We start from the raw sequence: 21,328 nt of genomic DNA, 5'->3' as shown, positions 1-21,328 counted from the left end.
GATATCTTCCATTTTATTTTATTTTCCTTTCCTAATAATACCTAACTTTCTATTTGCTTTTTTGACTACTGTGCACAGGGCCAAGGATTTAAACAAATAATCTTTTAAAGCTAAGTACAGGCCTTCAATGCAAAACAAATCAGATAAATATGAAGGTCCCTAAAACTACCCACCTATAGGATAAACTATTTGTGCACTTGAGAGTGAAACAGAATGGATAAGGATTTGTCAAAGGGGTCCTTGAGTAATAAAAGATACTTTGTAAATAGGGTGTCCATATAACTCCATGTCAGAAGGGATAGGCAGAGCCTGTCCTGGGATTACCCAGGTGTTACATGAACTTCCTTCCAATCAGGAACTACACCTCCATGCATTAGGGGGAGTAACAGTATTAACTTATCCATCTCTTCTAATGTGGCAGTATCTGGGCAATTGATTTGTAAAATTCATGGGAGATTCTTGCCTTTTTATTCACAGTATATGTCTATGTAAGTAATGTACAAAGCTCTTCTTTCATCAAGAATACAGTGAATCATGTAAGCTCAGGAGGATCCAGAAGTGACCAACTAAAGACAATGCCGAAAAACATTAAGTACAGATGCTTCTTTCCATTCTGATATACTTGGCAGGTTGTTCAAGGAACCAATACATGAATTATCTAAAGATGATGCTGTACACAAGCTTCCAAGACCAGAAAGGACCCACCTTCAAAGATGTGAAGAAAGGACCTATACAGCCTTGCATAGCTACTAGACAAACATCATGATGGGATAGCTTTTCGGCTGGTCTAAGAACATAAGTTGCCATACTGGGTCAGACCAAGGGTCCATCAAGCCCAGCATCCTGTTTCCAATAGTGGCCAATCCAGGCTACAAGTACCTGGCAAGTACCAAAACACTAAGTAGTTCCCATGCTACTGATGCCAGTAATAGCAGTGGCTATTCTCTAAGACAACTTGATTAATAGCAGTTAATGGACTTCTCCTCCAAGAACTTATCCAAACCTTTTTTAAATGCAGCTCCACTAACTGCACTAACCACTAGGGGTGTGCATCCGTTTTCCACGTATTTGTATTCCGCAACTTATTTTTTGCAATCTGTTGAATACGTGGGGAGGCGAAACGCATCGCGACTCCCCACGTATTCAACAGATATCCTTTGTATTCGGCCTCCTAAATAAACATTTAAACCCCCCACCCTCCTGACCCCCCCAAGACTTACCAAAACTCCCTGGTGGTCCAGCGGGGAGTCAGGAAGCCATCCCTGCACTCGTTTGCGGTTTCCTCACGGCGCCGATAGCCTGTGTCACAGGGGCTGCCGTTGCCATTGGTCAGCCCCTGTCACATGGTCACCGGCGCCATCTTGTGCTCCTACCACGTGACAGGTAGGTCATGTGGCAGGAGGTCGCTCTGGGACCCTCGTTGGACCCAACCGGAACTTTTGGCCAGCTTGGGGGGGCCTCCTGACCCCCACAAGACTTGCCAAAAGTCCAGCGGGGGTCCGGGAGCGACCTCCTTTCATGGCGTCCGTCCAATCCCAATACTCAAAATGGCGGCTACGCACTCAAATGTGCCTCAATACGCGCACACCAGAAGGCCGCAGAAGTATGCGCACAAACATAGGCCGCAGCCCTATGTGACCAAGTAGGCGCATATGCGCACACCAATGTCACTACACAGCTATGCAGTGAGAAGGCACACATGAAAGCATGCAAAAAATGCTGTCATAGCTTACCATGCAGCCAGAAGAAACCAGCCTGGGAGCAGGGTCTAGCCAAAGAGTGCTCAACTCTCTGAGCCTGCGCCGCCTCCGCAACTCACTAAACTCCCCAGAGATGTGAGCGGCCACCAGCGCCAAGGAAGGATGAGATAGAGAAAAGAAAACCTCCCTAGTCTTTCTTTGACTTTTTTTTTTTTTTGACTGACCTCAGCCCTCCCTGGCTGAAAGCAGGAGCAGGTCTCCGGCTACAGTGGGAGAGGATGAAGTTTTTCTCGGCCTTCAGCCACTTACTTCTTTTTTCTTTCGGCCATGCCTGAAAAGGCTACTGGACTCAAAGCATTCGACTGAGGGAGGGACCCACTGGTATCACCTCAGGAGGCAAGCAGTACTATCCAACTTCTCATTTTCTCCTAAAATTCTCCACTTCTTTCTTCTTTTCTTTTCTTTCTTTCTTTTTTTTTACTACAAGCAATCCCCAGTAGGGAGATGCATGTCCAGCATCTGCTAGAGATGGAGAATACTGGAGGGCTGATGTTGGGGCAGGGTTATATGTCTGTAACATCAGCTTTTACTCCATCTCCATCTGCTGGTAGAGGTGCATAAGCCACTGGGGTGGATTGGCCTGCCTTCCTTAGAGGAAAGGAATTATCAAGTAAGTAGAAATTCTTCTTCCAAACCATGGCTTCCCCTTTCATCTAGTTTAAAAGCTGCGCTATCTCCTTTTTAAAGGTTAGGGCCAGCAGCCTGGTTCCTGGTTCATTCAGAAAAGGCCACCCCCCCACCTCCTCCCCTCTTTCCCTAAAATGTTGCCCAGTTCCTAACAAACCTAAAATCCTCTTCTCTGCACCATTGTCCATCCATGCACTGAGACACTGGTGCTCTGCCTGCCTCTGGGGTCTTGTGCATGGAACAGGGAGCATTTCTGTGAATGCTACCCTGGAGGTTCTGGATTTCACTTTTCTACCTAAAATCCTAAATTTTGCTTACAGAAACTCTCTCCTGTACTTTCCTATGTCAATTTGTTACCCACATATACCAAGACAGCGGGTTCCTCCCCAGCACTATCTAAACTCCAATCTATGTGATGCGTGAAGTTTGTCACCTTCACACTAGGCAGGCAATTTTTACCAAGTGATCCTCATATCCACCAGCCGCTCAGGTATCTACATTCTTAATGATCGAATAAACAGCTATGAAAGCCTTTCTAACCATTCCATCCTGGGCATATGACCCTGGAGACACATCCTCAGTGCAAGAGGATACCACATGACCTTGAGAGCAGATCTTCTCCTTCCAGATTACCTTTCCCTTCCAAGGCAGCAGAGGGGCTGCCAGAGTGAAGGTGAGACTGCTCTGTGTTCCTATAGGTCTCTTCTATATACCTGTCTCCCTTAGCTCCTCCAGTTCTGTCACTCTAGCATCCAGAGATCGTTCTCTGATGGCTAGGAGGTCTTTGCACACATACATTTAGGTGCGGCAGTTACTACCCTTAACCAATACGCCTTGATACTTCTGATGCACTCCAAACTTGCTCTTTGCTTCAGTGGCAAGGGGAAAGGGGGAATTTGGATTCAGACAGCAACCAACAAGGGCCCTGGCTTTTACGGTCACGGGAACTGATGCGTAGACATAAGGGAAAAAATACAGGACTGCTTCTACGGTCAAGTCCATAAGCAAAAGCATGTCAAACAGCATTGACTGAATTTTCAAAAAGGCTTATCACCCAGTAAAAATGGTGCTAGCAGTACATTTTTATGGGTTATTATAAGGCTTGGGGATAACTGCACAGAGTTCAAGAGTTGCTACCTTTAAGAGAAACAAGGGGTAACCTGCATGGCACGGCAGATACTACCATAAGAAGCTTGCTGGGCAGACTGGATGGGCCATTTTGGTTCTTTTCTGCCAGGGGAGAAAGTCTGATACCTCACTTTCAATGCATATCCAGCATAGCTCTCTGCTTCAACGGCAGGGAAGAAAGATTGATACTTCAAGCATATCCAGCATAGCTCTCTGCTTCAACGACAGGGGTGAAAGTCTGATACTTCACTTTCAATGCATATCCAGCATAACTCTCTGCTTCAACAGCAGGGGGAATGAAGAAAGGTGGATCTATATGCAGACAACAACCAACAAGGACTGAATTATTTAGTCTGGGTGGGCAGGTGGGCATGGGTGTGGCTTGTTTATCTTGTTTATTGCGGTGGTTGCTACCCCTAACTAATTGGGCTAGATAGATATTTCACTTAGATGCAGTTCCAACACTGCTCTCTCATTAATGGTGGGGGTGGAAGGGAAATAGAACCAAAAGGTTACTAAGAGCCAAGAGTAACATAAGTATGAGAAAAAAAAAAAAGGGGCGAAACTTGCTGGGCAGACTGGCTGGACCATTTGGTCTTCTTCTGCTGTCATTTCTATGTTTCATTTCTATCATTTCTATGTTACTATATTATAACCTTTCACTAACTGGTAGATAGTCCTATATGTGACACTCAGTGCAATAGACTGGATAGCCTCTCTCTCACTGCTGGACTTCTGTCTACAGCTAGTGTTTTTGAGTTGTTAGCAATTTAAAATTTCTAAGGGTGAAGGATGTTCAAACTCAAGTACTTTTAGTCTTGTAGTTTATTTTATATTTGTCTGTCAGTGATACTCAAGACACTAAAATTAATCTACTTACAAGTACGTGGTTATACACCTTATTGACTCTTGTTTTGACATAGTTACCAGTTAATGTATCAACTCTGTTGTAAATTTATGCGAAGTGGTGTTGTGGTATGCCTTTTCCTATTCTTGGCTGCTGGAAAGAGTATGGGGGCTGTGGAAGATGAAGCCTAGAAAGTTTGCGGTGTCCTCTGGATTCCCTCTGCTGGGGTTGCTGGGAGAAATATGCAGATAAGCCTTCCAGTCCTCTGCTGCTGGGAAAAAGTGCAGGGGCTGTGGAAACTGAAGCTTAGATGACTTGTAGCATCCTCTGGAATCCTCTGCTGGGGCTGCTGGGAGAAGTTAAACAGCACCTTTCCCAATTCAGATTCTTGGCTCTCCATTATTTACTTTTTTCCACTGGGAAAACTACTATCAAGATTCCTCAAAATATCAATGTGTACATTTCTTGGCTCTTTTACTTCCTCTTTTACAGTTATCCTTAGGTCTCCTTTATTTTCTTGTCTGTAAATACTTTTGACCTTATAATTTATAAACTTTTTAAAAAATAAAGTTATGCACCTTTTATAAAGGCTACAATCCTGAAATATTTCCCTCCCTTGTTCATGCTGTATTCACACTGTACATGTATTGGTGTGATGCCTGCATGGGGTTCTGATAAGTAACAGCACAGTAGTGGCATGGTTTACTTGCATTCTTAATGCTAGGAGCAGCTAAGTAGGAAAAGCTTTCAAAAACTTTAAACACTATAAACAATTAGGAATGATGTATAAATCAGAACAAAACAGGAGATTCTTAATGATTTTGTTTGCTTTAAATGCTAATTGCATTATCTAAAAATATTTTGCTAGCGGTGTTATTTTAAAAAGAATAGATCTGTTAAAAATATTTTTTCAGGGCCAGCCCGGTGGCTCAGAGGCAAAGCTATGCTCTGCTAAGCAGAGAATATGGGTTCATTTTCAAGCCTTCTGTTTCCCAGGACAGCAGAGGCAACATTTAGAAGCCTCTGGAATGAGGGAGTCTTAGTTGTCACTCAACAGTGACACCTAGTGGCCAGACTTAAAGATCTGTTCAGAGCTGTGATTTGCAGCTCTGAACCGCAATGGCTGGGCTGAGATGGGAAGGGGGATAATAAAAGACAAGGAGAGGTGAGGAAAAAAAATAATAAAAAAAATATATATATATATTTAGCACACATAATTTATTTATTTATTTTATTTAAAAATGTTTATATACCGCTTTTACAATTCGGAGGAATTAATCAAAACGGTTTACAACCAAACATACATAATAAGTAAACTTAACAAATAAAAACAAATTAAAACTAACAATTAAAATAATGACACAATAAACATTCAAGACCTGTGGCTTTTAAACAATAAAATTACAGACGGAGTGAATGAAAAGAATTATTTCTTATGGGTGTTGTATGAATTGAAGGAGATGCTGCTGTTGTAATGGATGAATGAATGTTTATGTTCCACTGGAATGCAGGTAGAGGGACTCCATTGTGTCAAATGGGGTAGATAAGAACTATAAAAATTAAGAGTGTGAATGTTTGTGCATGTTTGTTTCCCAACAGCATGGGGTAAGAAGATGAAGGCAAAATCATGTGTCAACTAGGGTTTAAGGGAACAATATTGGGCAGAGTAGATAAGCTTTACTATCTTTATTATTTTTTGAAAATTTATAGCTGCTTCTTTAAAAAAAAATGGAAAACAGGATGATGAGTGGGGGGAGAAAGTGGTGTCTTGGTTTGGGGGACTATCTGGTAGTGGATATATGCCTTCATGATCAGGTTTTAATGGGTTCTGACACCTCTGATGTAACAGAAATTTAGAGAATCCTACTGAAGACCTGAGCTGGACATTTCCATTTCCACTGCAGCTGATAATGAAAGTCCTCCTTTAGAACTAATACTTTTAAATTAAGATGTTCCAGGTTCAGGCACTGGCAGGAACAGATTAACTCAAACATAATGTTTCATATTATTTATAAGCGTGAGAACAGTTATGTTGTCGTAGATTAATTTCAATTACCAGTTTTATGTTGGAAATGTACCAATCAGGACCAAGGGCGGGATAGTCGATCCTGGACAGGTAATTAAACTTTCAGAAACTTGTGCTGGCTTCTTCTGAGCAGCTTCCGCTGGTCAGAAGATCTGGTGCAACGTTTTAATGCTCTGCCTTTTCATCTTACAAGATCGAGATTCAAATGTAGTTTACTATCACAAGGTGCGATGAATTTTCTGATTGACTAGGAGTGCACATAATTTACTGAAGAAATTGCCACATTCTTTGGTGCGGGGCTCAGTTGGTTAAAACTTCCAAGGCCTTTTATTTTGTTTCAAGAAAAATTACTAACAGAATGTCAACATTGATAAATTAATAAATGTTTCCCCCAAATTTGTTTTAAAGCTATTCTTGATCTTAGTATCAGAAAGGAGAATGTGCTTAGGACAGCAATCCACTGTCTCTTGCCCTCAAAGGGCTTCAGGCAGAATCATCGGGAAGCACATCAAATGTAATCATATACTTAGTTCCAACTACTAAGCACTTTTATCTCCAGTTTCATTTCATTAATATTTTTTTATTCTGTTTACACTCCTATTCACTTTTTAACAGGTCGATACAGTACAGTGTGCTCCATGCGTTTTCGACGCGCTAGCTTTACCCCTTATTCAGTAAGGGGTAATAGCGCATCGAAAACACGCGTCCAACACCCCCCCGCCCCCTGAGACTAATAGCGCCCACAACATGCAAATGCTCACTTTCATTTGGGGTGAGTTTTTGGGAGGTGGGATGGGGTTAGGGGGTGATGTTTTAGACACACTCAGAGGTTTCCATTGTGAAATTCACATCATTAAAGATTTTTTGACCTTAGAAGTGATGAAAAGGAGTTGATTTGTACAATGCAGCTACCAGAGACTGCAGTATACAAATCAACTCCTCTTTTTAGAATTTTCATCACTTCTAAGGTCAAAATTTTTTTAATGAAGTGAATTTTACAATGGAAACCTCTGAATGTGTCTAAAACACCACCCCCCTAACCCCAATCCACCTCCCAAAAACTCACCCCAAATGAAAGTGCCCCTTTACAATGGTCCATATATAGAGTGTCCGACTGAGCCCTATAACAAGTCCCTCTTTCTCTCCCTCCCTCTCCTCTGATGTTCACCAGAGTCCTGCACCTAACAGGGAGCTGTAGCAAAGTGCCACACACCTACAGCTGTAGATATGCACACATGAAGAGTATTTTATAACCTACAAGCATAGGGACGGATTTTAAAAGGGTTACGTGCGTAACATATGCGTGTAACCCTTTAAAACCCCTCTTGTGCGCGCCAAGCCTATTTTGCATAGGCTCGGCGACGCGCGCAAGAACCAGGACGCGCGAATGTTCCGGGGCTTTGAAAAAGGGGCGGTCCAGGGGCGGGGCACCAGTCCGGGGGCAGTCCAGGGGCAGGACCGAGGCCTCCGGCACAGCGGCCGTGCGGGGGGATCACGTGCCAGCAGCTGGCATAAAGAAGAGAACAAAGGTAGGGGAGGAATTTAGATAGGGCCGGGGGGTGGGGAAGGGAGGGGAAGGTGGGGGAGAGTGAAAGGAAAGTTCCCTCTGAGGCCACTCCAATTTTGGAGCGGCCTCGGAGGGAATGGGGAAAGCCATCGGGGCTCCCCCTAGGGCTCGGCATGCGCAAGGTGCACAAGTGTGCACCCCCTTACACTCATCGACCCCGGATTTTATAACATGTGCGCGGCTGCGCGCGCATGTTATAAAATCGGGCGTAGATTTGTGCACGCTGGGTTGCGCGCACAAATCTATGCCCGCACATGCCTATTAAAATCCGGCCCATATGTTATAAAATAACGCATATTTTTGTGCAGGGCGAGATATGTGCATTTATGGGCGCACGTGCAGCCCTTTTAAAATCTACCTTTTTAAGAGGTACCAACCACACTGAATAGGGAAGTAGGTCACAGCTGGATTGTTAGCAAAATCCAGAAAAAAAATCCTTCAATAACAGCAAGGATCAGGCATAGGAAAGGCATGACTTACTTAACAGGCTGAAAGAGCAGAGGGATTCCTGGTGTTTGCTTTACACTGCACTAAAATTACAGCTGTAGAAACGGAAGCGAAGTAGCCACCTACTGGTTAGAGCAGCAGGCTGAGATCCAGGGAAGCCAGGATTTAAATCCTGAAGATTCTCCTTGTGACCTTGGATGCCTCACTTCACCCTCTGTTGCCCCAGATGCAAACAAGGGGGTAATTTTCAGCAGCCCGCATATGGCTAAAGCCTGTGGGCAGAAAGTACCCTCAGACTTTAGCTCAGATTTTTAAAGCAGACTTATGTGCTTAAATCAGCTTTGAAAATTCACTGGTGTCCCCAGTATGTGTGTGCATTTACGTGTATATTTTCCAAAATAAAAGGATGCGTGTAAAAATGCTTTCCCTGACCTAACTGCCCTCTGCAATACCTCCCATGAAAGCAGGGACAAATATGTGTGTACTTTTCCTTGCACAATCTCCAAAGTAATATTCAAAAGCCTATTTACATACATAAGTCGGGGTATATATGTGCAAATCCTTTTGAAAACTAACCCCTTAGATTATAAGCTCTCTGGGAACAGAAAACTATCTATTGCACATAAATGTAACACACCTTGAGCTATTGGTGAAAAGATCAGGGCTAAGCTTAAATAAACAAACCAGGGACTAAAGTTTAAAATGCTTCCACAGCAGTTTGATGGTCAGAGTTGCCATGCTGATGTCTCAAAGGCATTTTCAAAGGAAAATGTTAAAACTTAGTGGGCTTAGATGGCTACATGAACATATCCAATCAGTAGGTGGCCCAGAGGTATGGTCTTGCAACTGGATGCCCTTATCCAATGTTCAAGATGTTGCACGACTAGAGAACAATGTAATGTTTGGAGGGCAGTTTTAGTCATGTAATGCAGATTGAAAGCCTGCCCCGTTCTTGAGCACCCAAAGTTTTGCACCTAATCCCACCTGGACGCATGATTAATCCCCTTTGAAAATTGCACCCTCCGTTGTATTGAAGCTTCGTTCTTTTGTAGGAGAACTACCTGAATGTTGGAGAGAAGGGCAATTCCTCTCGCTCTCTTCCCCCCCTCCCCCTCCCCCGGTTGGCGCATTTGGACAAAGTACGTGAGCGCACCTGCCTTTCCCATCCATCCCTCCGCCTCGCAGCTCCTCTGTCCGACGACTATAAGCAGAAGTAATAATGAACCTCCGCCTACCTCTTCCTCTTTCCAAAGAATAAACCGGCCCAGGCCCAGGCGGTTAATATTTAACAGAATCAGAGCTATAAATATGGCAAATGGGACTTTTAATTAAATAAGCAGCTTCTAAAAGGGCCCTTGGGCCTCTGAGGCTTTTGTTTAAATATGATTGATTTGACACATCCTCCTTTCTCTGGTTGCGATTCTAACAAGGGCAGAGATGTCTGCTCCTTCATTGCTGCTTCCTCCGGCCAGGCCCTCACTGAAAGGACTGGGTCAGCTTGCAGTGGGGGGAGTAGTGCAACTTGCATTTTGCTATTCCAGTCTTTTTATCGGGCTTGCTAACAGCAGGTACAAAAATTCAGTTATTATTTTGCAAGTGAGGGCTGGAGTTGAAAATGCTCTTGGACCCCCACTGTTATGAATTTTCTCAAGCAGCGAATACGTGCTGACGTTCGGTTCCTTCCAATATTTGATGGTGCCACAAAAACCACGGTTACAACAAAAGAGTCTTGTGTTATCTTAATGTCAATACACGCTATAAGAAAGCCTCTTATCTGTTTTCAATTTTAATTATAAATACATAAAGGACATAATTCCCTGTTAAATCATAATTAACTAAGGTAGAAATTATTTAAATTCCTGTGCAGGTATTTTATTTCATGCAATATATCTGGTTATTTCTTCATGCTCCTGTTACAGATTAACAGAAAAATACTGAGAATTTTCTGTTGAACTTTTTTTTTTTTTTGCGTGCAGGATAGCTCCTATAAAGAAGTGTGTTAACATCCTTTCCCCATCACAGAAAAAGCTAAAGGTACATTTCTCTACGGTATCCAGTCCTTCTCAAATAACTCAAAAATAATCACAGAACAGGAGAAGCACACCTCCCCTCACAAGAGCAATAAGGTGTTGGGAAGAAGCCGAAATATACTCGGGGGGGGGGGGGGGGGGGGGTCAATTTCCTTTTGTTTATTTGCTCCAATTTGATATTCTGCATAATTATACCAGAGTGCCCCAAAGCAGATTAGAATGTGATAAAAACATTGCACATGTAAATAATACATACATACACCATATAACTAAATGTAACACCACAATTAAAATAAAATGAGCTTAATACTAATAGAATCAGACTGATACAATTGTTCAAAAAATGAGGTGTACTAATTACTAAAAGTCAGTAAAAATTTAAACCTAAATAAAATAAAAGGAAAATACAATAAATAAAGATATATCAATACAATCAAACATATGTCTTCCAAAGATGAAATGTACTGATGCTTAAGATATCAGCCAAATACACCGTGATGCCCTAAAAAACCCAGGAAACAATTAAAAAGTGCAGTATACAATCAGACTCCTACTTTATTTGCAAAGGAAATGCATTCCAGTATACAGGAACCAAGAATCTGAATTCTTTTTTCCTGGTGTCCACTAGCTTCACCTGCTTTAATGTTCAAATAGCCAATAAGCAGAGATATCATTAGCTATGGGTACATGAGTCCCATGTCCCAAGAGTTTTTCTTTGTGGGAGTCTCTGCTTCTTAGCCTGCTGTTGGAGCCTATCCTACCAATAGTTGCCAGCAGCTGAAGAAGAGAAAGAGAGGCCCAGTGGGGCTGCCAGCAGAGCCCATCCCACTAGCAGCCAAAGAAGAGGATCGGTATGTGTGTGGGTGAGAGAGTTAGCAAGAGAGAGCCTGTGAATGCGAGACAGCAAGTGTATGTGACTGTGTGTATGAGATAGAGCATATGTGAGAAAGTCAGAGACAGTACGTGTGTGAAAAAGAGAGCCTGTGTGTGAGCGAGGAAATGTGTGTAAGTGAATGAACATATGTGTGTTAGAGAGTGTGTGAATATGAGAGAGGATCAAGTCTGTGCACACATCCTCCCCCCCAAATCCATGACAGTCTCAGTGTGACTGAAAATTAAAAGTTCTCAGGTATGGAGAGTGAAGGATTATTTAAAAATTATTGGGTATTATTTGATGTCTACTGTTTTGAAATATTATATTGATGTTTGGAAAATATTTTTATTATTTATTTGAGTTTTAATTATTGGATGTTATTTTATTCATCAGCTGTTTTGAAATATGTATTCTTTTTATTAGTATGGTTTTAATTATTAATTTGATTCTAACCCCCTGCTATTAATCATCTTGTTTTGTACTACAATGGATCTGCTCAGGCTTCACTCTGAATGCCTGACAGGCATGCACATTTATCACTCAAGCCTCCTGATCAGAGAAAGAGAAGGGAAAGGGGGATTTCTCCTTGCCACTGTGACAGAGCGAGAGAGTTTCCTGCTACATCACAGGTCACCCTGTAACAGTTACTTGGAATTCCTAAGTAAGAAACTCCTGTTTCCAGCTGGGTCACCATCCTGGTAACAGTTGTTTGGACTTCTGGTGATGTCATCAAAAAGCAGACAGAGAGCATTAATTGTGGATTCATCAAAAGTGAGAGGGGCCTTTTCTGATGACATTATAGGGGGATTTGTAGGGGACATAATTTGGTTGGACTTCTGGTTATGTCATCAAAAAGCAGTCAGGAGCCATTACCATGACATCAAAAGTGGCTGGCACCATTGTGATAGCATCAAGTGACAGTGGCCATTTCTGATGACATCATAAGGGACATGGTTTGGAGCAGGGCCTCACCCATTCACATTCATGGAAGAGGAGGAATGTGGGCAGACTTATGGGTAGTATTTGGGTGAGACCTAGACTGGAAGTGAATGCTGATTGCTAACAAAATATTTTGTTTCATGAGAGATATGCCTATTCTACTACTAATGAATAATTGGATTACAGACAGTGCTGGAGAGTACTGGGGAGGAGCCGGCTGTCGTGGTACATGTGGGTACCAATGACATAGGAAAATGTGAGAGGGAGGTTCTAGAAGCCAAATTTAGGATTTTAAGTAGAAAGCTGATATCCAGAATCTCCAGGGTGGCATTCTCTGAAATGCTCCCGGTTCAACATGCACTTCCCCAGAGGCAGCAGATCTCCGGACTCTCAATGCTTGGATGAGACATTGGTGCAGGGAAGAGGGATTCAGTTTTGTAAGGAAATGGACATCCTTTTGGGGAAGTGGGAGACTTTTCCGAAAGGACAAGCTCCACCTTAACCAGAGTGGAACCAGGCTGCTGGTGCTAACATTTAAAAAGGAGATAGATCAGCTTTTAAAGGGGAAAGCAGTCACTAAACAGTGTATAGTTCAGAGGAATGTATATTTTAGGGATACAAATGAAACAGGAGAGTTAGGGCATCCCAACAGAGAGATTCCAATAAAAGCAAAAGCGGTCCATGTGCCTGCCTATAAGTAAAGAATCACCTGAGCTAAATAATTCCAAATTATCCCTATCAATTGAAAAGCAGGCTGTTAATACAAACAAAAACCATTCTTTGAAATGTCTGTGTGCCACTGCTAGAAGTCTAAGAAATAAGATGGGAGAGTTAGAGTGTATAGCAGTGAATGATGAGATAGACCAAATTTGGCATCTCAGAGACCAGGTGGAAGGAGGATAACCAATGAGACAGTGCTAGATCAGGGTACAAATTATATCGCAATGATAGGGAGGATCAACTTGGTGGGGGTGTGGCACTTTATGTCCAGGAGAGTATAGAGTCCAACAGGATAAAGACCATACAAGAGAATCTATATGGGTAGAAATCCCATATGTGTTTGGTAAGAGTATAGTGATAGGAATATACTACTATCCACCTGGCCAAAATGATGAGACGGACAATGAAATGCTAAGAGGCATCAGGAAAGCTAACCAATTGGCAGTGCAAAAATAATGGGAAATTTCAATTACCCCAATATTGACTGGGTAAATATAACATTAGGACATACTAGAGACATAAAGTTCCTGGATGGAATAAATGACTGCTTTATGGAGCAACTGGTTCAGGAACCAATGAAAAAGGGAGCTATTTTAGATTTAATTCTTAGTGGAACATAGGATTTGGTGAGAGAGGTAATGGTGGTGGGGCCACTTGACAATAGTGATCATAACATGATGAAATTTGACTGGAAGAGGGACAATATGTAAGTCTACAACTCTAACACTAAATTTTCAAAAGGGAAACTCTGATAAAATGATGAAAATAGAAAAAAACTGAAAGGTGCAACTGTAAATGTTAAATGTGTACAACAGGCATGGACATTGTTTAAAAATACAATCTTAGAAGCACAGTCTAGATGTATTTCACACATTAAGAAAGATGGAAGGAAGGCAAAATGATTACCTGCATGGTTGAGATGAAAGAGGCTATTTTAGCCAAAAAATTATCCTTCAATAATCGGAAGAAGGATCCATCTGAAGAAAATAGGAGAAAGCATAACCATCGTCAAGTTAAGACTAAAACATTGATAAGGCAGGCTAAGAGAGCATTTGAAATGAAGTTGGCCATAGAGGTAAAACCTCATAATAAAAACTTTAAAAAATATATCTGAATCAAGAAACCTGTAAGGAAGTTGGTTGGACTGTTAGATGACCGAGAGGTTAAAGGGGCACTTAGGGAAGATATGGCCATTTCAGAAAGTCTAAATGAATTCTTTGCTGCTGGTTTACTAATGAGGATGCTGGGGAGATACTGGTTCTGGAGATGGTTTTCAAGGGTAATGAGTCAGATGAAGTGAACCAAATCACTGTGAACCTGGAAGATGTAGTAGGCCAGATTGACAAACTAAAGAGTAGTAAATCACCTGGACCGGATGGTATGCACCCCAGGGTTCTGAAGGAACTAAAAAATGAAATTTCAGGTCTATCAGTAAAATTGTAACCTATCATTAAAATCATCCATTTTACCTGAAGACTGGAGGGTGGCCCAATATATAAAAAGAGATCCAGGGTCGATCTGGGAAACTACAGACCAGTGAGCCTGAATTCAGTGCAGGGAAAAATAGTGGAAACTATTCTAAAGATCAGAATCACAGAGCATATAGAAAGTCATGGTTTAATAGAACACAGCATGGATTTACCCAAGGGAAGTCTTGCCTCACAAATCTGCTTCATTTTTTTGAAGGGGGTTAATAAACATGTTGATAAAGGTGAACCAGTAGATGTAGTGATTTGGATTTTCAGAAGGCATTCAACAAAGTCCCTCATAAGAGGCTTATAAGAAAACTAACAAATCATAGGATAGGAGGCTATGTCCTTTCGTAGATTACAAACTGGTTAAAAGACAGAAAACAGAGAGTAGGATTAAATGGTCAGTTTTCTCAGTGGAAATAGGTAAACAGTGGAGTGCCTCAGGGTTCTGTACTCGGACTGGTGATTTTCAATATATTTATAAATGATATGGAAAGGAATATGACGTGAGGTAATCAGATTTGTAGATGATACAAAATTATTCAGAGTAGTTAAATTACAAGCAGATTGTGATAAATTGCAGGAGGACTTTGCAAGACTGGAAGATTGGGCATACAAATGGCAGATGAAAATTAATGTGGACAACTGCAAAATGATGCATATAGGGAAAAATAACCTATGCTGTAGTTAGGTTCCATTTTAGAAGCTACCACCCAGGAAAAAGATGTAGGCATCATAGTGGATAATACATTGAAATTGTCGGCTGAGTATGGCCCTGGGAGATTTGAGGGGTGGTCAGCCTTGTGACAGACAGCCCAAGTTTGCATTATGAATTTCAGGCAGGGCAGAGTTGGGAAAGGAAGAAAATGTTAGTGTTAATAACCACTTCTAGGCCAAAGATGGCAAAAATCATTAAAAAATGCATTTGCTAAATATGGCAGGATATACAGTCAGGAGTGATCTAGGCGGTCACCCATCTCAGCCACCCATATTCTCCAAAGTCATTTCAAGAAAGGTCATTGGTCCCCAGATGAATGATAACATTGATATCGGAGGTTGCAGAAGTGGATTGTTTTGGCAGGGGGAGGAGGGCCGGTGAGGGGGAGGGGGCACACAGGGCTGGTGGCAGCTTAGTGGCAAATGAAACTTAATGAAAAAACAAACATTTGATTTCATTTTCCAAACAAAATAGAAGCACTTCCCTAGCCTTCACATACCATAGGCCAAGGCAAGTATTATGACAAAAGGTGTTTCAGCTGGCCTTGAACTGGAGTTTGCTTGGTTCAGGGGTGGTATGTGGGGAGCCGCAGAACAGCTCTGAGAAATCCAGGCTTGGACTAGTGATAGCCTGATGTCTGGCCACACCCCTGAGGATCTGGATTGGTCATCAGGGGATTCAAAAGGTATCCTGGGATGCCAGGAACTCCATTTAGACAGCTCAGCAGCCAAATGACAGTGTGTAATCCTCGTGGAAGACCTGTGAGCTCTTAATCCTGATGTTATGTTATATGATGTGAATGTACTGAAGCTTTGTGTTAATCCTGTAAGTAGAAATTAGAAGTATCTTACTAAAGTGTGTTAGACCAATATGTGCAACTTCATAATGCAATGACCTAAAGGACACACGTTACTTTTGTAAACCGTTGTGATCTTCACTTGGAACGACGGTATATAACTAAATAACTATATAAATAAATAAAGTTGTGTCTCAAGTATTTACAGTGTCTGACCCTGGAAGGGAATTACTGTGGAAAGTGTCACGTCTGGATTTAGGTTTTGCCGCAGCTGTGACCATTTGCAATCTGGATTGTTAATAGGGATGTGAATCGTTTTAGGACGATTAAAATTATCGTCCGATAATTTTAATATCGTCTTAAACCGTTATGGAACACAATACAATAGAGATTCTAACGATTTATCGTTATAAATCGTTAGAATCGTGAGCCGGCACACTAAAACCCCCTAAAACCCACCCCCGACCCTTTAAATTAAATCCCCCACCCTCCCGAACCCCCCCCCCCAAATGACTTAAATAACCTGCGGGTCCAGCGGCGGTCCGGAACGGCAGCGGTCCGGAACGGGCTCCTGCTACTGAATCTTGTTGTCTTCAGCCGGCGCCATTTTCCAAAATGGCGCCGAAAAATGGCGGCGGCCATAGACGAACACGATTGGACGGCAGGAGGTCCTTCCGGACCCCCGCTGGACTTTTGGCAAGTCTTGTGGGGGTCAGGAGGCCCCCCCCAAGCTGACCAAAAGTTCCTGGAGGTCCAGCGGGGGTCAGGGAGCGATTTCCCGCCGCGAATCGTTTTCGTACGGAAAATGGCGCCGGCAGGAGATCGACTGCAGGAGGTCGTTCAGCGAGGCGCCGGAACCCTCGCTGAACGACCTCCTGCAGTCGATCTCCTGCCGGCGCCATTTTCCGTACGGAAAATGGCGCCGGCCATACGCATATGGCCGGCGCCATTTTCCGTACGAAAACGATTCGTGGCGGGAAATCGCTCCCTGACCCCCGCTGGACCTCCAGGAACTTTTGGCCAGCTTGGGGGGGGCCTCCTGACCCCCACAAGACTTGCCAAAAGTCCAGCGGGGGTCCGGAAGGACCTCCTGCCGTCCAATCGTGTTCGTCTATGGCCGCCGCCATTTTTCGGCGCCATTTTGGAAAATGGCGCCGGCTGAAGACAACAAGATTCAGTAGCAGGAGCCCGTTCCGGACCGCTGCCGTTCCGGACCGCCACTGGACCCGAAGGTTATTTAAGTCATTTGGGGGGGATTTAATTTAAAGGGTCGGGGGTGGGTTTTAGGGGGTTTTAATGTGCCGGTTTTGCGATTTTACGTTTTTTTTCGATTTTTTCACGATTTTTCACGATATTTTACCCCCCCAAACGGCAACAATACGATTCCCTCCCCCTCCCAGCCGAAATCGATCGTTAAGACGATCGAGGACACGATTCACATCTCTAATTGTTAATGCCTTACCTATTAATAAGCCAGCATTGAGTCACCATTCTGCAGCTCTGAGGGCAACCCTTTCTGCTTCCTCCCCAGTGAGCTAGCCAACTCCTTAGTTACCTAGCTAGGTCTCTTTGAACACTGCCTTTTATATATATATATGTATATATATATATATATATATATATATGTGTGTGTGTGTGTAAATAGGGTTATCAAAAATAAGTAATGTATAAATGAAAAATAGAATTCCTTCTTATTTAATCATCAGCGCCATTAAAAACCAAACCTTATGTAATTCTAACATATTTAAACCATAAGAGTTAAAAATCACTAAAAATCTAAAACAAAATAAACAACCCTGACAGGGCCATGTTTCAGTAATAAATTACCTGCCTCAGGGGATTTATTATTGAAAATGTGAACTTCAATATATTTTAAAAAGAGATTGATTATCACTACATTAAAAAGCTTATTACTGTCAAAAAACAGTCATTGTGTGCTTCGAAATCACCAATAATATTAATCAATGCAAAAAGGAGCAATACTGACAAATAATAATTGTAAGTTTAAAGAAAAAAGTACTGCTTAGTTCTAGATTTATTAAAGATACAAAAAGTTTTATTATACCTAAGATCTATATCTAAAATTTGAGTGATTTTGTAAATAAACATTTCTCTACTTTATTTGATGAACATGTTTTATGTCAGTATTTAACAGTGCTTTCATTCACAATTGGGAGTTTTATGTTAAAGTCAATGAGCTTCTTGTCTTGCAAAAAGACGCCAACGAAAGTACCATTTTGTCTTTGGAGCAACTTTGAATTTCCTACCTTGAAGCCACATGATCTTGAGCAACCAATCAGAATCCTCAATATTCAGCAGTGCCTTCACTCAAACACTGAGACTTCCTGTATATTAAGATGGTACTGCTTTTTCTCTTGCAAAACATGTGTGCCATGTGTGCCATTTTGATCTTTAGGACAACTCTGAATCACCTGCTGGAAAACCAACTGATCTTAAGTGTACAATTAGCATACAACTTTATACTTACATTTTATAGATCATTTGTTTAAAATTATTCATTTATATCTCACCTATCTATGATAGCCCCTATATACACATATTTATTGCAATTATTTCCATTTCTTCCTACTGTTGTTTTTCTTGTTAATTAGGTCCTTCCTGCCACATGTAAAATGCCACATACAGTGCTCAATGGAAAATACATGTAAATTTGTATTTTACTTGATATAAATTACTCTGTTATCCATGAGGACATCATACGTATTTAGCTCATGAACTCTTCACTAAGTAATCTATCTTCCATATATTGCACTTACTTCACATACAGGCAGGCTTAACAGCCAACAAATAAAAATCTACCTCCAGGATGTAAATTCAACACAACCTTAAACTCTTACTGCTACCAAATAGACATAGGTTTAGTAAATCAAGTCACACTGTTATGTAATGACCCCAGATTGCTATGAAATAATCTCATGTCACCATCAGTAAAGCTCATGCTGCCATTAAACTGCTCTAAGATAAATTCACAGTCCATGCAATATCCACACCCCACCAGCTACTGAACTCACACTGCCCTTAAATATGGGCAGGCCAACAATGGCTGCATTTCAGCAACCATTCAATAAGCTCAGACAAGTATTAAATCACCTGATATTTGTCACCATCTAAATAAACTTCCATCATCATACAATAAACTTACATGAGCACCACTGGATCAGTGGGCTATACATTTTATAAATAGATAAATAAATAAATAGTCCTATGAGCCCTTAAATATGGTCAGTTCTACCACCATTAACTTGCACTTCAATTAAAGCAACTAGACACACAGACATTTTTTTTTCCATTTTGGTTTATGTTTTTTGTTTTGCTTTTATTTCTTTGTTTAGTTTCTTTTTATTTATTTAAAATAAAAAAAACAAATAAATGAAATTTAAAAAGACAAAAACAAAAAAAAAATCAGCCCCCATCAGAGAGAAAAACCCCCCACCCTGGGTGCCTTCTTCAATTCTCCCCCTTCAACTCTCTTACTGTATTTTTCTTTTTCCTTATGGGGCAGGAGCGATATTCAGTTGTTCTTGCCCCGCTGGTAATGGCACCAGCAGACTGAGACCAATGTCATTTTATATGGAAGAAATTAACAATGGTACAGGCCTCGGTCTACTCTATGCATACCACCGGTGGGGCTGGAGTGACCAGGAGTCGCTCCTTCCCCATGAAGAAAAAAAAATATTATGAGAGAATTCTGGGGAGAGGGTGAGATTTAACAGAATGCATGGGGGTACCCTTCAAGGAGTGGCAATTACTGCCCTTAACAGAAACATGGGGTAACTGCATGGAGCGGCAGTTACTACCCTTAACAGAATGCATGGGGGTAACTGCATGAAGCGGCAGTTACTACCCTTAATGGAACATATGGGGGTAACGTGCATGGACAGGCGTTACTAACCTTAACAGAGCTCTTGGGGGAACTGCACGGAGCAGCAATTACTACCCTTATGAGAACACATGGGGGTAACTACATGAAGCAGCAGTTACTACCCTTAACAGGGGGGAACCGGGCAGCTAACAGAGTTCCATGAAGACTTCACACAGATAAGTGTGGACTTTGCTTTAGCTTGATTTTATGTGCATTTAAAAAATATATACTTACAAATTGTGCAAATAGAGACTTTCAATCTAAGTTTCTGGAACTGCTTTGTCCTTATGATTAGACAGTTTGCACCAGCCTGGAACATCAGTCATCTGATTTTTGGATGCAGTCTTGAGGTGTCACTATGAAGGTCCCTCTAAGATTTTTTTGACTTTTCTCTTGTTTACAATAGTATTTGCAAGACTTCAGTGAAATTCGAATTACATTTTTGTGGATATTTATTTCACTTTGGGTTTCTTTTTTTGCAAGTAACGATCCCGATATTTTGGCATGTTTAACCAGACATCAGCTTAATGCACTTGTGAACCGAGTTCCACAAAGGCCTTGTACACTGAGTTGTCTTGTGCTCTTTCCTGCCATGTAAGAAACAAAGAGCAAAGGGGTTTCTGATATCAAAGGATAGACAAGTGAGATCAGTCTTATCTACATAAGATGCTCTCCTAGAGTTGCATTATCCATATGGGATAAAGGGGATAAAGCATAAAACAATTTCTGCCATTTTCACCATTCTAGTCCTTGTGACATCAGTAAGTGTGAGATGGCCTTCATAGTAACAGACGTGGGGCTCCCATGCAAGATGACGGAGAAGTGAGAGGATTGACTGATGTTTTTCAACATGATCTCTGAAAGAGCAAGCAACTTTGTTAACCTGAAATTTATAACTGCAGCGTTGAGGCGCACCTTTCACAACAGCGATTTCAGGGTGGAGAAAGAGTTAAAAAGCCCAAACGTACAATCTGTTTCAGCTTTGAAAGATCCCATGATTTTTAAGCAAGCTGCACGAAAGAAAATAGTCACAGGATATATTTAAACAGGATCTGCACTGTACAAATAGTCCTCACACTGAATCATTTCCTATCCCCACACACTCTGCAAACAGCTTCTTCAATCAGGAATTATTCCAACCGTTGTTTGCAAGTTTAATCCTGACTAGAATTATGGGGGGGGGGGGGGGGGGGTTTAAACAGTCAAACATGGAGCGAGTACAAGTGAATTCAAAACTCTTCCTCACACTGAGGAGAGGAAACGATGAGAGACATAGGAAGGAGAGAGAGCCACCCACAGAACATGAGGTAGAGAGAGAGAGAGAGAGAGGAAGATAACAGAGGAAAGCCAATGGCAAAGCTAGAGAGAGAGAGAGAGAGAGAGAGAGAGAAAGTGGTGCAGAAGGAGAGGGGATAAAGATGGAGAGCGTGCAGAGAAGGGAACTGAATGATAGAATCAGGTGAGGCCAAAAAGGAGAAAGATCTAAAGGAAAAA

The sequence above is a fragment of the Rhinatrema bivittatum genome, chromosome 11 (assembly GCF_901001135.1).
Source record: "Rhinatrema bivittatum chromosome 11, aRhiBiv1.1, whole genome shotgun sequence".
NCBI classification, from domain to species: domain Eukaryota; kingdom Metazoa; phylum Chordata; class Amphibia; order Gymnophiona; family Rhinatrematidae; genus Rhinatrema; species Rhinatrema bivittatum.
The sequence above is the reverse complement of the archived record's forward strand: the minus strand, read 5'-3'. Positions refer to the sequence as shown.